Source organism: Oncorhynchus gorbuscha, unplaced genomic scaffold, assembly GCF_021184085.1.
Source record: "Oncorhynchus gorbuscha isolate QuinsamMale2020 ecotype Even-year unplaced genomic scaffold, OgorEven_v1.0 Un_scaffold_1980, whole genome shotgun sequence".
Lineage (NCBI taxonomy): Eukaryota > Metazoa > Chordata > Actinopteri > Salmoniformes > Salmonidae > Oncorhynchus > Oncorhynchus gorbuscha.
In genome coordinates, this window is record NW_025746607.1 from 38,676 (window position 1) to 51,871 (window position 13,196).

Below are 13,196 nucleotides of genomic sequence, written 5' to 3' on the forward strand. Positions count from 1 at the left end.
TGCTTTGTTGTCTGAACGCTGTACTCAGATTATTGCATGGTTTGCTTTTTCCATAAAGTTTTTTTCTAAATCTGACACAGCAGTTGCATTAAGGAGAAGTATATCTCTAATTCCATGTGGAACACTTTTATTTTCATTAACATTTATGATGAGTATTTCTGTAAATTGATGTGGCTCTCTGCAAAACCACTGCATGTTTTAGAACTACTGAACGTAACGTGCCAATGTAAACTCTGATTTTTTAAATATGACCTTTATCAAACAAAACATACATGTATTATGTAACATGAAGTCCTGTGAGTGTCATCTGATGAAGATCATCAAAGATTAGTGATTAATTTTATCTCTATTTGTGCTTTTTGTGACTCCTCTCTTTGGCTGGAAAAATGGCTGTGTTTTTCTGTGAATTGGTGTTGACCTAACATAATCGTTTGTTGTGCTTTCGTCGTAAAGCAATTTTGAAATCGGACACTGTGGCTGGATTAACGAGAATTCTATCTTTAAAATGGTGTAAAATACTTGTATGCTTGAGGAATTATTTTTTACAGTTTTGGAAACTTTAGAGTGTTTTGAGTGTGCTTCCAATCTGACAATTATATGCATATTCTAGTTTCTGTGGCTGAGAAATAGGCACTTTCAAATGGGTACGAAAAATACTGCCCCTACACGCAAAAGGTTAACACTCAAAGACAGATTCAATGGCTGTAGCATAGCGTATTCGACTGAATGATTATAATATATATTTGAGAAATTCTGAATAATAAGCATATGCTTTTACCTGATAATAGACTACTACTGATAATATAACAACTTCAAATACCGAGCTAGTAACATTAAGTAGCCTAGGTTAACTTAGCTGGCCTTCAATTGAGGGAATTCAACAGAGTACTCTGGGACATTTTTACAACTCATTCAAACTCTAAAATTAAATACATGGGTGTGACAATGCTAGCTAGCCAATGGGAGCCTAGTAGAACACTCCTCTGAATAATGGGGTGTGGTTTTGGCTTAACTGCGTTGGGGAAAAGTAAGAAGCGTTCTTGACAGAAACCAAAACAACAGGATGTACAAAGAGGCGTTTCCTTTTTTCACAAATGTGTTGCTGACACAGTCACATAGCTACTTCCTGTTGTCTCAGTAACAGCATGGCAGAGATGAAACCACAACTCTGAGAAAAACTAACCTTACTAATAACTTCACCAGAAGGGTAAGAAACCTACTTCAGTAAACAGTTCAGTTTAATAATATGTTCAGATGATATGATAAAAGAGGAAGTCAAATGCACTCAATGATTAAATCACCAGATGAATAGGAGACCAATAGGGGACAAGAAGGATAAAAAGAGAAGAAGAGAGGAATATGGATGAGTGAGAAAGGAGGTAAAAGAGGAGAGAAAGAAGAGGTGTAATTTAAAATTAATCCTATTCACTAACCCTCAAACCGTTTATTATTTCCTTATTCATAGCCATTTTTGTCAGAATATCTTGCTTTGTCCTTCTTCAAGTGTGTTGCATTGTTATTATTAATACATAAAATAGAAAAACAATCAAATATTTTTTTTAAACACAGATCTGTGCTCTTTTGCACCACAAAAATGGTGCCCATAGTCACTTTCTGTTTCTGCAACAGTAAAATCAGCAGTAAAGTCTTGTCGTTGCATGATGTCACTTCACAGCAAAATTGTAAACGTTATGAACAGTTTTGCACCTGGAAAATGTCACCCGTAATTGCTAGGATTCAGTCTTTGGTAGTACTGGGTGAAGAGTTACATTCATCTGTCAGGAGCCATTGGGAAGTCCCTCCCCTCTGACCTTCTCCTCCAATGGGCTTTGAGAAGGAGACAAGGAGAGGACACAAGGGAGTAACCAATTGACATTCTCCCATGTAGTCAGGTTGTGTCACTGGACACAAAGTCTGATATGGAGGGAGATCGCCCTCCAGTGGTAGAATGACTGTTGCTCACCTCTCCAGACAGCATCCTCCAATCAGGATGTGTGGTGATATGTATGTGATTGGGTAGTGGGATTCAGGACAGTATATCTGTCGTAGTGCGTCTGTGAGTGTGCTTCTGTCATCTGGCCTGTAGAGGGCGGACTATATCTGATTTCATTATGAACAGGTGTGAAAGTAGATGGAATTTCTTCCCTGTACAGGACTTTCTGTATTACTTGTTGGTTTCAGCAGAGATGCCCATGAATTGCAGTTCAACAAACTTTGATAATGTTCTGCCTTAACTGTCCATTACTGTACGTTACTGTACATATGCACCACAGGTGTCAATAAAAGGCAGGGCCAGTGTTATGGGCTTGCCTTAGGGGGTCTGGGCCGCCCTACCGTACCTCCTTGCCTGTCCAAAATCTATCATTTATTTGACCAAGACGCGCACCAACAGAAAATCTATCTTAGATAAAGCGTCCAAGCGAGCGAAACAACGCTCCTCTGTCACAGAATGTGTAGACCATCTATCTGAAAAGACGTACTCTTGTTGTCCAGACAGCATCAGATACATAGGCTACACATACTGTAGTAAGACAGAGAGATAGTTTTGGCCACTGTTCAGGTGCTGAAATTGTTTGGGGGGGGACCAGTGGCGGCCCACCCATTAGGTCGCCCCACTTGTGATTGATCAATAAAAAAAGCACAAAGTAAATGTACCGTTCTAGTTCTCAAATGTGCATTCAGTCAGAACTTCTCCCTCCCAATGACTCTCTCCTGCCAGACGGCTGACTGCCACACATCAGACTACATCTGCTCTAATAGATACAGACGGCTGACTACCACACATCAGACTACATCTGCTCTACTAGGTACAGACAGCTGACTGCCACACATCAGACTACATCTGCTCTAATAGATACAGACAGCTGACTGCCATACATCAGACTACATCTGCTCTAATAGATACAGACGGCTGACTACCACACATCAGACTACATCTGCTCTATTAGGTACAGACGTCCTGACTACCACACATCAGACTACATCTGCTCTATTAGGTACAGACGTCCTGACTACCACACATCAGACTACATCTGCTCTATTAGGTACAGACGTCCTGACTACCACATATCAGACTACATCTGCTCTATTAGGTACAGACGTCCTGACTACCACACATCAGACTACATCTGCTCTACTAGGTACAGACGTCCTGACTTCCACACCTCAGACTACATCTGCTCTATTAGGTACAGACGTCCTGACTTCCACACCTCAGACTACATCTGCTCTATTAGGTACAGACGTCCTGACTTCCACACCTCAGACTACATCTGCTCTATTAGGTACAGACGTCCTGACTTCCACACCTCAGACTACATCTGCTCTATTAGGTACAGACGTCCTGACTTCCACACCTCAGACTACATCTGCTCTATTAGGTACAGACGTCCTGACTACCACGCATCAGACTACATCTGCTCTATTAGATACAGACGTCCTGACTTCCACACCTCAGACTACATCTGCTCTATTAGGTACAGACGTCCTGACTACCACGCATCAGACTACATCTGCTCTATTAGATACAGACGGCTGACTACCACACATCAGACTACATCTGCTCTACTAGGTACAGACGTCCTGACTACCACACATCAGACTACATCTGCTCTATTAGATACAGACGGCGCTAAAGCGAAAAGCTAATTGTAATGATCTTATCAGTGGTCTCATGGGGACATCCATATGCGGTTTGCTTTCTGTCCTGCAGCTCAATTCAGAAGGACGACTGTGTCTGATGTGTCTGATGGGTATAATTCATCATCCACAGCATCATTATTAACTTGGCCGTGCTTAAACAGATATTCAATGTCTGATTTGCTATTGTTACCCATCGACCAATCACTGCCCCTCTTTATGAGTCGTTCATAAAGCTCCCGGGTCTTTGTAGTTGGATCTGTGCATGAAATGCAACACTTGTTGTACAGACGTGGCAGTACTTGTTGTACAGACGTGGCAGTACTTGTTGTACAGACGTGGCAGTACTTGTTGTACAGACGTGGCAGTACTTGTTGTACAGACGTGGCAGTACTTGTTGTACAGACGTGGCAGTACTTGTTGTACAGACGTGGCAGTACTTGTTGTACAGACGTGGCAGTACATGTTGTACAGACGTGGCAGTACCTGTTGTACAGACGTGGCAGTACCTGTTGTACAGACGTGGCAGTACTTGTTGTACAGACGTGGCAGTACTTGTTGTTCAGACAGATGTTGTATGTACAGACGTGGCAGTACTTGTTGCACAGACGTGGCAGTACTTGTTGTACAGACAGATGTTGTATGTATGGGCCACAAAGGAAGGGATAGTCATTCAAAAATCACGTCAATCTCAATTATTTCAAACAGATTGAATCCGTGTAACTTATTGACTTCTGAACTAATTTGGGGCGAATGACTATATTTTAGTTAAAAAATGCATAGAATCTTTGTTTCAATTTGACATTATGGAGTATTCTGTGTTGATCAATGACAAAAAAAGACAATTAAATCAGTTTCAATCCCACTGATTAGCGCAACAAAATGTGGGAACAAAGAGTTGAAGGGTCTAGATACTTACTAGAGGAACTCTATCTTCTCTAAGAAACTGACATTTAAAAAAAAAACTTGCCGTCATATTTCTGTCATGCTAATTTGTTGACAACTCCACCCCCTCTCCCCCTCCCTGTGCCCAGGGTATTCAGCCAATCAGTAGCCATCATGTTTCTGGACCAACATGAGAAGGTAATGTATGTAGATGTGTTATGGAGCTAATCATAGAATTACAGAATCCCTATTACATTAAAAGGATCTATAGAATTACAGAATCCCCATTACAGTAAAATGATCTATAGAATTACAGAATCCCCATTACATTAAAAGGATCTATAGAATTACAGAATCCCCATTACAGTAAAATGATCTATAGAATTACAGAATCCCCATGACAGTAAAATGATCAAAATAATTACAGAATCCCCATTACAGTAAAAGGATCTATAGAATTACAGAATCCCCATTACAGTAAAAGGATCTATAGAATTACAGAATCCCCATTACATTAAAAGGATCTCTGTGGGTCTAATAGTAAATATTTGTCATTTCACTTTTTTTTAAATGCATTAGCTTTTAAATGTAGCTTAAACACAACCAGACATTGTTTTCTTCTGATTACTTCAAAATGCTCCTCCTCAACGCACGTTCGTAATAATTCCAGTTTTCAAAATGTGCCGTTTGATGAATAGAAAGAGACTGTTACAAAACACCAGAAGGTGTAGCAACAAACATCGATGTTCAAATAGGTTTGTAGCCTGTATTGATTATGTTCAAATAGGTTTGTAGCCTGTATTGATGATGTTCAAATAGGTTTGTAGCCTGTATTGATGATGTTCAAATAGGTTTGTAGCCTGTATTGATGACGTTCAAATAGGTTTGTAGCCTGTATTGATGATGTTCAAATAGGTTTGTAGCCTGTATTGATGATGTTCAAATAGGTTTGTAGCCTGTATTGATGATGTTCAAATAGGTTTGTAGCCTGTATTGATGCATCCGTTGCTGCCATTGAGTTTCTCGGTCTCCACAATGCATTTCTGCCTTGGCAAAATTGCAGCATTCTCATGCAACCACAATGCATTTTGGAGTAAATTCTACCCGTTTTCAAGTCCATTAGCTGAAACTGGAGCAGCAGCACGACCACGTGGACTGGGGACAGCAAGGAGTCATCACCTAGCCACAGAAACTCATACAGCCATTTTCCAAACAAGGAGAGGTGTCACTAAAGTCAGAAATAGCATTAAAATTAATCACTTACCTTTGATGATCTTCTTCTGGTGGCACTCCCAGGTCTCCATGTTAAACAATAAATGTTTGTTTTGTTCGATAATGTCCCTCTTTATGACCAAAAACCTCCTTTTTGTTTGCGTGTTTTGTCCAGTAATCGGAATGCAGAAGGCGTGTGCACTAATTCCAGACAAAAAGTTTTAAAAAGTACAATAAAATTTAGTATAAACACTCCGATTGTTTTTGTCATAAATAATCAATAATATTTCAACCGGACAAAAGCTTTGTCAATAGGAGGTACAGTAAAGAGAGTTGAAAACAGCAGGTCTGGGACAGGTAGCACGTCCAGTGAACAGGTCAGGGTTCCATAGCCGCATGCAGAACAGTTGAAACTGGAGCAGCAGCACAACCAGGTGGACTGGGGACAGCAAGGAGTCATCAGGTCAGGTAGTCCTGAGGCATGGTCCCAGGGCTCAGGTCCTCCTGGAGGGGAGGGAGAGGGAGAGGGAGAGAGAAAGAATTAGAGGGAGCATACTTAAATTCAACCAAGACACGGGTTAAGACAGGAGAAGTACTCCAGATATAACAGACTGACCCTAGCCCCCCTACACATAAACTACTGCAGCACAAATACTGGAGGCTGAGACAGGAGGGGTCGGGAGACACTGACGATACCCCCGGACAGGGCCAACCAGGCAGGATATAACCCAACCCACTTTGCATATGCACAGCCCCCACACCACTAGAGGGATATCTTCAAACCACCAACTTACTACCCTGAGACAAAGCTGAGTATAGCCCACAAAGATGTCCCCCACGGCACGAACCTGAGGGGGGCGCCAACCCGGACAAGAAGATCATGTCAGTGACTCAACTCACTCAAATGACGCACCCCTCCAAGGGACGGCATGAAAGAGCACCAGTAAGCTAGTGACTCAGCCCCCAGGTTAGAGGCAGAGAATCACAGTAGAGAGAGACAGAGACAGCAAGGGCGGTTCGTCGCTCCAGTGCCTTTCCGTTCACCTTCACACTCATGGGCCAGACTACATTCAATCATAGGTCTTTCTGAAGAGATGAGACTTCAGTAAAGACTTAAAGGTCGAGGCCGAATCTGCGTTTCTCACATAGGTAGGCAGAGCATTCTAATAAAATGCAGCTCCATTGGAGAAAGCCCTGCCTCCAGCTGTTTGCTTAGACATTCTAGGGACAGTAAGGAGGCCTGTGTCTTGTGACCGTAGCGTACGTGTAGGTACCATAGCATACGGCTTCACTACAGTACAAATGTATTCCGTACAATATGTTATTATTCCCCCAATGCCCCTATTCTGATATCTGTGTTCTGATATCTGTGTTCTGATATCTGTGTTCTGATATCTTGCTTCTAAATACATAAAAAATAGACAAATAATAAACACATTAAGTTATAAAACATCTCGACAATATACATGGAGTTATAAAACATCTCGACAATAGACATTAAGTGATAAAACATCTCGACAATAGACATGAAGTTATAAAACATCTCGACAATAGACATTAAGTGATAAAACATCTCGACAATAGACATTAAGTTATAAAACATCTCGACAATAGACATTAAGTTATAAAACATCTCGACAATAGACATTAAGTTATAAAACATCTCGACAATAGACATTAAGTTATAAAACATCTCGACAATAGACATGAAGTTATAAAACATCTCGACAATAGACATTAAGTGATAAAACATCTCGACAATAGACATGAAGTGATAAAACATCTCGACAATAGACATGAAGTGAAAAAATCTCTCGACAATAGACATGGAGTTATAAAACAGTTCTCGACAATAGACATGAAGTGAAAAAATCTCTCGACAATAGACATGGAGTTATAAAACATCTCGACAATAGACATGAAGTGATAAAACATCTCGACAATAGACATGAAGTTATAAAATCTCTCGACAATAGACATGGAGTTATAAAACATCTCGACAATAGACATTAAGTGATAAAACATCTCGACAATAGACATGAAGTTATAAAACATCTCGACAATAGAGAAGAAAAGAGAAAAGAGAGAAAGAGAGAGTGAGAGAAGAGAGTGAGATCAGGTGTGTGTATGTATAAGTCTGTATGTGTATGCGAGCATGTAATTGAGTAGGTGTGGTGTTCACATCCACTTAATAGTGTTCAGATAATTTTACAGTTCCAATACTTTCTTTTTTTCGTCACCTGAAGTCCCTATAGAATATAGTACAGCCATGGTGTAATGGAGCTGTCTCGGAATAGCTGTCCATCTATAAAGAGTTTGTCCACAGTGAGAAAACCACGCTTACCCTTTACCCTTTGTTGACATTGTAGAGGATACAGTCTCTTACAACGTTCATTTATCTACGTTGGAAATTGGTCATTGAGACCGAATTTGGTCTCTTTAAGCTCCCTTCCCCCACTGATCACGCCATCTGGATTATTGGATGCGTCCAATTAGATTTTCATGCTACAAGTAGCGACTCCATCACCCTGTTTTCCCTGAGTAGACCATCCATGTTGGAATCGTGGATTTTTACCTTGGCTGTGAGTGCCTTGTTTTCTCCTTGGATTTTTACCTTGGCTGTGAGTGCCTTGTTTTCTCCTTGGATTTTTACCTTGGCTGTGAGAGCCTTGTTTTCTCCTTGGATTTTTACCTTGGCTGTGAGTGCCTTGTTTTCTCCTTGGATTTTTACCTTGGCTGTGAGTGCCTTGTTTTCTCCTTGGATTTTTACCTTGGCTGTGAGTGCCTTGTTTTCTCCTTGGAGCGTGTCTTCTGCTATCTTCTCACACAACTTTTCCAGTGTTTCATGGATTCTAGCCTCTACTTCAAAGGTAAGTAAGTCGTCCGTGTCTGTAGATGAATCTGTTTTTCTTTTTTTCAGATTAAAGTTCTTTAGTACGGTAGTCAGATCTTTCCATGATTGAGTATGTTGTTCCTCCATGGCGTAAAGCTGTTGGTACTCGTCGATTTCCCTCAGGATCTCCTTAGTATCATGATTGAGTATGTTGTTCCTCCATGGCGTAAAGCTGTTGGTACTCGTCGATTTCCCTCAGGATCTCCTTAGTATCATGATTGAGTATGTTGTTCCTCCATGGCGTAAAGCTGTTGGTACTCGTCAATTTCCCTCAGGATCTCCTTAGTATCCAGGTTGGCTCTTTACTGCAATCAGTTGTTTTACGAAAAGATAACACTGAGTCTTTCCCATGACGACGACAGGTGTCTGTAGTACAGCCAGCTAGCACTCGCTGAATCCATTGCTTTTAGGTTCGCTTTGCGACAGTATCAAAAATACATTTTGGATTGTTCTTATTCTCTTCAATTAAGTTGGAAAAATAGGATGATCGAGCAGCAGTGAGAGCTCTTCGATACTGCACGGCACTATCTTTCTAAGCTAGTCAGAAGACTTCCTGTTTGGTGGATTTCCGATCCAATATTCTGGAAGCTTCAGGGCTCAGGTATTTTCTGTATAACGTTTACATTTACATTTACATTTAAGTCATTTAGCAGACGCTCTTATCCAGAGCGACTTACAAATTGGTACATTCACCTTATGACATCCAGTAGAACAGTCACTTTACAATAGTGCATCTAAATCTTAAAGGGGGGGGGGTGAGATGGATTACTTATCCTATCCTAGGTATTCCTTAAAGAGGTGGGGTTTCAGGTGTCTCCGGAAGGTGGTGATTGACTCCGCTGTCCTGGCGTCGTGAGGGAGTTTGTTCCACCATTGGGGGGCCAGAGCAGCGAACAGTTTTGACTGGGCTGAGCGGGAACTGTACTTCCTCAGTGGTAGGGAGGCGAGCAGGCCAGAGGTGGATGAACGCAGTGCCCTTGTTTGGGTGTAGGGCCTGATCAGAGCCTGGAGGTACTGAGGTGCCGTTCCCCTCACAGCTCCGTAGGCAAGCACCATGGTCTTGTAGCGGATGCGAGCTTCAACTGGAAGCCAGTGGAGAGAGCGGAGGAGCGGGGTGACGTGAGAGGGTGACGTGAGAGAACTTGGGAAGGTTGAACACCAGACGGGCTGCGGCGTTCTGGATGAGTTGTAGGGGTTTAATGGCACAGGCAGGGAGCCCAGCCAACAGCGAGTTGCAGTAATCCAGACGGGAGATGACAAGTGCCTGGATTAGGACCTGCGCCGCTTCCTGTGTGAGGCAGGGTCGTACTCTGCGGATGTTGTAGAGCATGAACCTACAGGAGAGTAGGTTCATGCTCTACAGAGTATAACAGAGAGCTAGTTTCTTATGACAAATGTTTATTGTTTTTAGGGGTGTGACTGCATCTACATTTACATTTACATTTAAGTCATTTAGCAGACGCTCTTATCCAGAGCGACTTATTACACAAGGTTAAATGTAGTTCCTCAGATAGGTGGTTAACCGATTTTTGTACTCTGATGTCCTTGGGTAGGTGGAGGGAGTCTGGAAGGGCATCTAGGAATCTTTGTGTTGTCTGAGAATTTATAGCACAACTTTAAATGATCCTTGTTTGTGGTCTAAACAGCTTATTTGTTGCAAATGTAATAAAATGGTGGTCCGATAATCTAGGATTATGAGGAAAAACATTAAGATCCACAATATTTATTCCACGGGACAAAACTAGGTCCAGCGTATGACTGTGACAGTGAGTGGGTCCAGAGACATGTTGGACAAAACCCACCGAGTCGATGATGGCTCCGAAAGACTTTTGGTGTGGGTATGTGGAATTTTCTATGTGAATATTTAAGTCACCAAAAATGTGAATATTATCTGCCAGGACTACAAGGTCTGATAGGAATCCAGGGAACTCAGTAAGGAACACTGTATACGGCCCAGGAGGCCTGTAAACAGTAGCTATAAAAAGTGATTGAGTAGGCTGCATAGATTTCATGACTAGAAGCTCAAAAGATGAAAACGCAGTCATTTGTTTTTGTAAATTGAAATTTGCTATCGTAAATGTTCGCGACACCTCTGCCTTTGCGGGATGCTCGGGGGATATGGTCACTAGTGTAACCAAGAGGAGAGGCCTCATTTAACACAGTCAATTCATCAGGCTTAAGCCATGCTTCAGTCAGGCCAATCAAGATTATGATCAGTGATTAGTTCATTGACTATAACTGCCTTGGAAGTGAGGGAAATGGAGTCGCCAATGACTAGAGTTTTCAATTTGTCAGAGGTAAGGGAGGGAGGCTTCGGCGGCTCAGATACAGTAATGGATGGAGGAGAGACCAGAGAAGGCTCGGCCTCTGACTCCGACTCGTTGCTTAATGCCGGAGGTCCTGTAGAACCATGTCCAGATAAAGTGTCCGGGGAGAAAAAGTGGAGGGGAAGAAAAAAAAGATACAAAAAACTATTTTCAAAAATAAAAAGGAAAAACTGTAAAGTTGGCTGGTAGTAAAGTAACGTTAGCAACAAACCGCAAGCAGCACGTAAACAAGTCCACAAGTTGTGACCGGAAATGACAACACAAGTTCTTCAAGTGTGATGCATTGTTTTGGACACATAGGGCGCCATTTTGTGAAAGCGAATCTGGGGGTTTTCTATATGAAAATGGCACCCATAGTCACTTCCTGTTTCTGTGACAGTAAGATGGAAAGTCGAAGTCATGACATTGCATTAACAGTCACTTCACAGCAACAAGTTTATTTGGGGATTTTCATTTCCTGTCAATGCTAAACACATAAATACAAGTCAAATGACACATTTGTATCCTTCATGAATTGTATTTTGCTATTGTAAAAACATCTGCAATTGTATTTAGTAGTTTTTCTACATATTATATCATACAAATCAATATACTGGGATTTATTTTCTGTGTTCACTCACAGATCTCATAGAGACAAAGAGATGGGGAGCAACTGCTCCAAAAGGAGGAGAGAAGAGGGGGACACTGAAGGAAGGAGAGAAGAGGGGGACACTGAAGGAAGGAGAGAAGAGGGGACACTGAAGGAAGGAGAGAAGAGGGGGACACTGAAGGAAGGAGAGAAGAGGGGGACACTGAAGGAAGGAGAGAAGAGGGGGACACTGAAGGAAGGAGAGAAGAGGGGACACTGAAGGAAGGAGAGAAGAGGGGGACACTGAAGGAAGGAGAGAAGAGGGGGACACTGAAGGAAGGAGAGAAGAGGGGGACACTGAAGGAAGGAGAGAAGAGGGGGACACTGAAGGAAGGAGAGAAGAGGGGGACACTGAAGGAAGGAGAGAAGAGGGGGACACTGAAGGAAGGAGAGAAGAGGGGGACACTGAAGGAAGGAGAGAAGAGGGGGACACTGAAGGAAGGAGAGAAGAGGGGGACACTGATGGAAGGAGAGAAGAGGGGGACACTGAAGGAAGGAGAGAAGAGGGGGACACTGAAGGAAGGAGAGAAGAGGGGGACACTGAAGGAAGGAGAGAAGAGGGGGACACTGAAGGAAGGAGAGAAGAGGGGGACACTGAAGGAAGGAGAGAAGAGGGGGACACTGAAGGAAGGACAGAAGAGGGGACACTGAAGGAAGGAGAGAAGAGGGGGACACTGAAGGAAGGAGAGAAGAGGGGTGACAGTAAATGGAGGACAGAAATGAAGGGGGACAGTAAAGGGAGGACAGAAGAGGAGGACAGTAAAAGGAGGATGAGAAGAGGGAGACACTGAAGGGAGGAGTACCAGATTCAGGCCAAAGGGGTGACAATGTCAACAGTGAAGGGAACGTCCTTTGACCAAATGTGAGACAGAGTTTCCTGAAATGCTTCAAGTCATGTGTGGACTCCATGTTGTAGTTCACCAGATTGAGGCCAAAAAGGGGTGCTGTTATCAGTGCAAAGGAAGGTCTCCATGTTGTAGTACCATGTTGATGACACAGGTCTCATTGGAAGTGCTGTTATCAGTGCAAAGGGTGGTCTCCATGTTGTAGTACCAGATTCAGGCCAAAGGGGGTGCTGTTATCAGTGCAAAGGGAGGTCTCATGAGTTGTAGTAAGATTGAGACCATTATGTAGGGTATCTGATTGGTGAAACACCAGACATGGTCTCATTGATACTATATGTATCCATGTTTGTTATTCTTCCAGACCCCCACATCTCTTGATTCACTTGAGACAGAGAAGATGGTCGTGAAGAAAGAGGTAAACACCAAAGCTGTTAATCTTGAGGTGAAATACCAGAAGTGGTCTCATTATGTAGTAATGTATCTGAGGTGAAACACCAGACATGGTCTCCTTATGTAGTAATGTATCTGAGGTGAAACCCCAGACATGGTCTCATTATGTAGTAATGTATCTGAGGTGAAACCCCAGACATGGTCTCATTATGTAGTAATGTATCTGAGGTGAAACACCAGACATGGTCTCATTATGTAGTAATGTATCTGAGGTGAAACACCAGACATGGTCTCCTTATGTAGTAATTTATCTGAGTGAAACACCAGACATGGTCTCATTATGTAGTAATGTATCTGAGGTGAAACACCAGACATGG

General features: G+C 42.3%; 1 protein-coding gene and 1 long non-coding RNA gene across 2 annotated transcripts in view; both read left to right on the forward strand.

The window, feature by feature from the left end:
- The first annotated feature begins 694 nt into the window (after positions 1 to 694).
- LOC124024728 lies at positions 695 to 11,636 on the forward strand. Its single transcript, XR_006837054.1, has 3 exons — positions 695 to 1,207; positions 4,674 to 4,722; positions 11,579 to 11,636. It is a non-coding gene; the product is annotated as an uncharacterized LOC124024728 (long non-coding RNA).
- A 1,200-nt stretch (positions 11,637 to 12,836) lies between these two features.
- The window catches only part of LOC124024727 (protein NLRC3-like), a 9,273-nt gene continuing 8,913 nt past the window's right edge, over positions 12,837 to 13,196 (forward strand). Inside the window, exon 1 of the mRNA XM_046338528.1 lies at positions 12,837 to 12,844. The gene's annotated coding sequence lies outside the window, so the exon portion shown is untranslated. The remainder of the gene's footprint in view (positions 12,845 to 13,196) is intronic.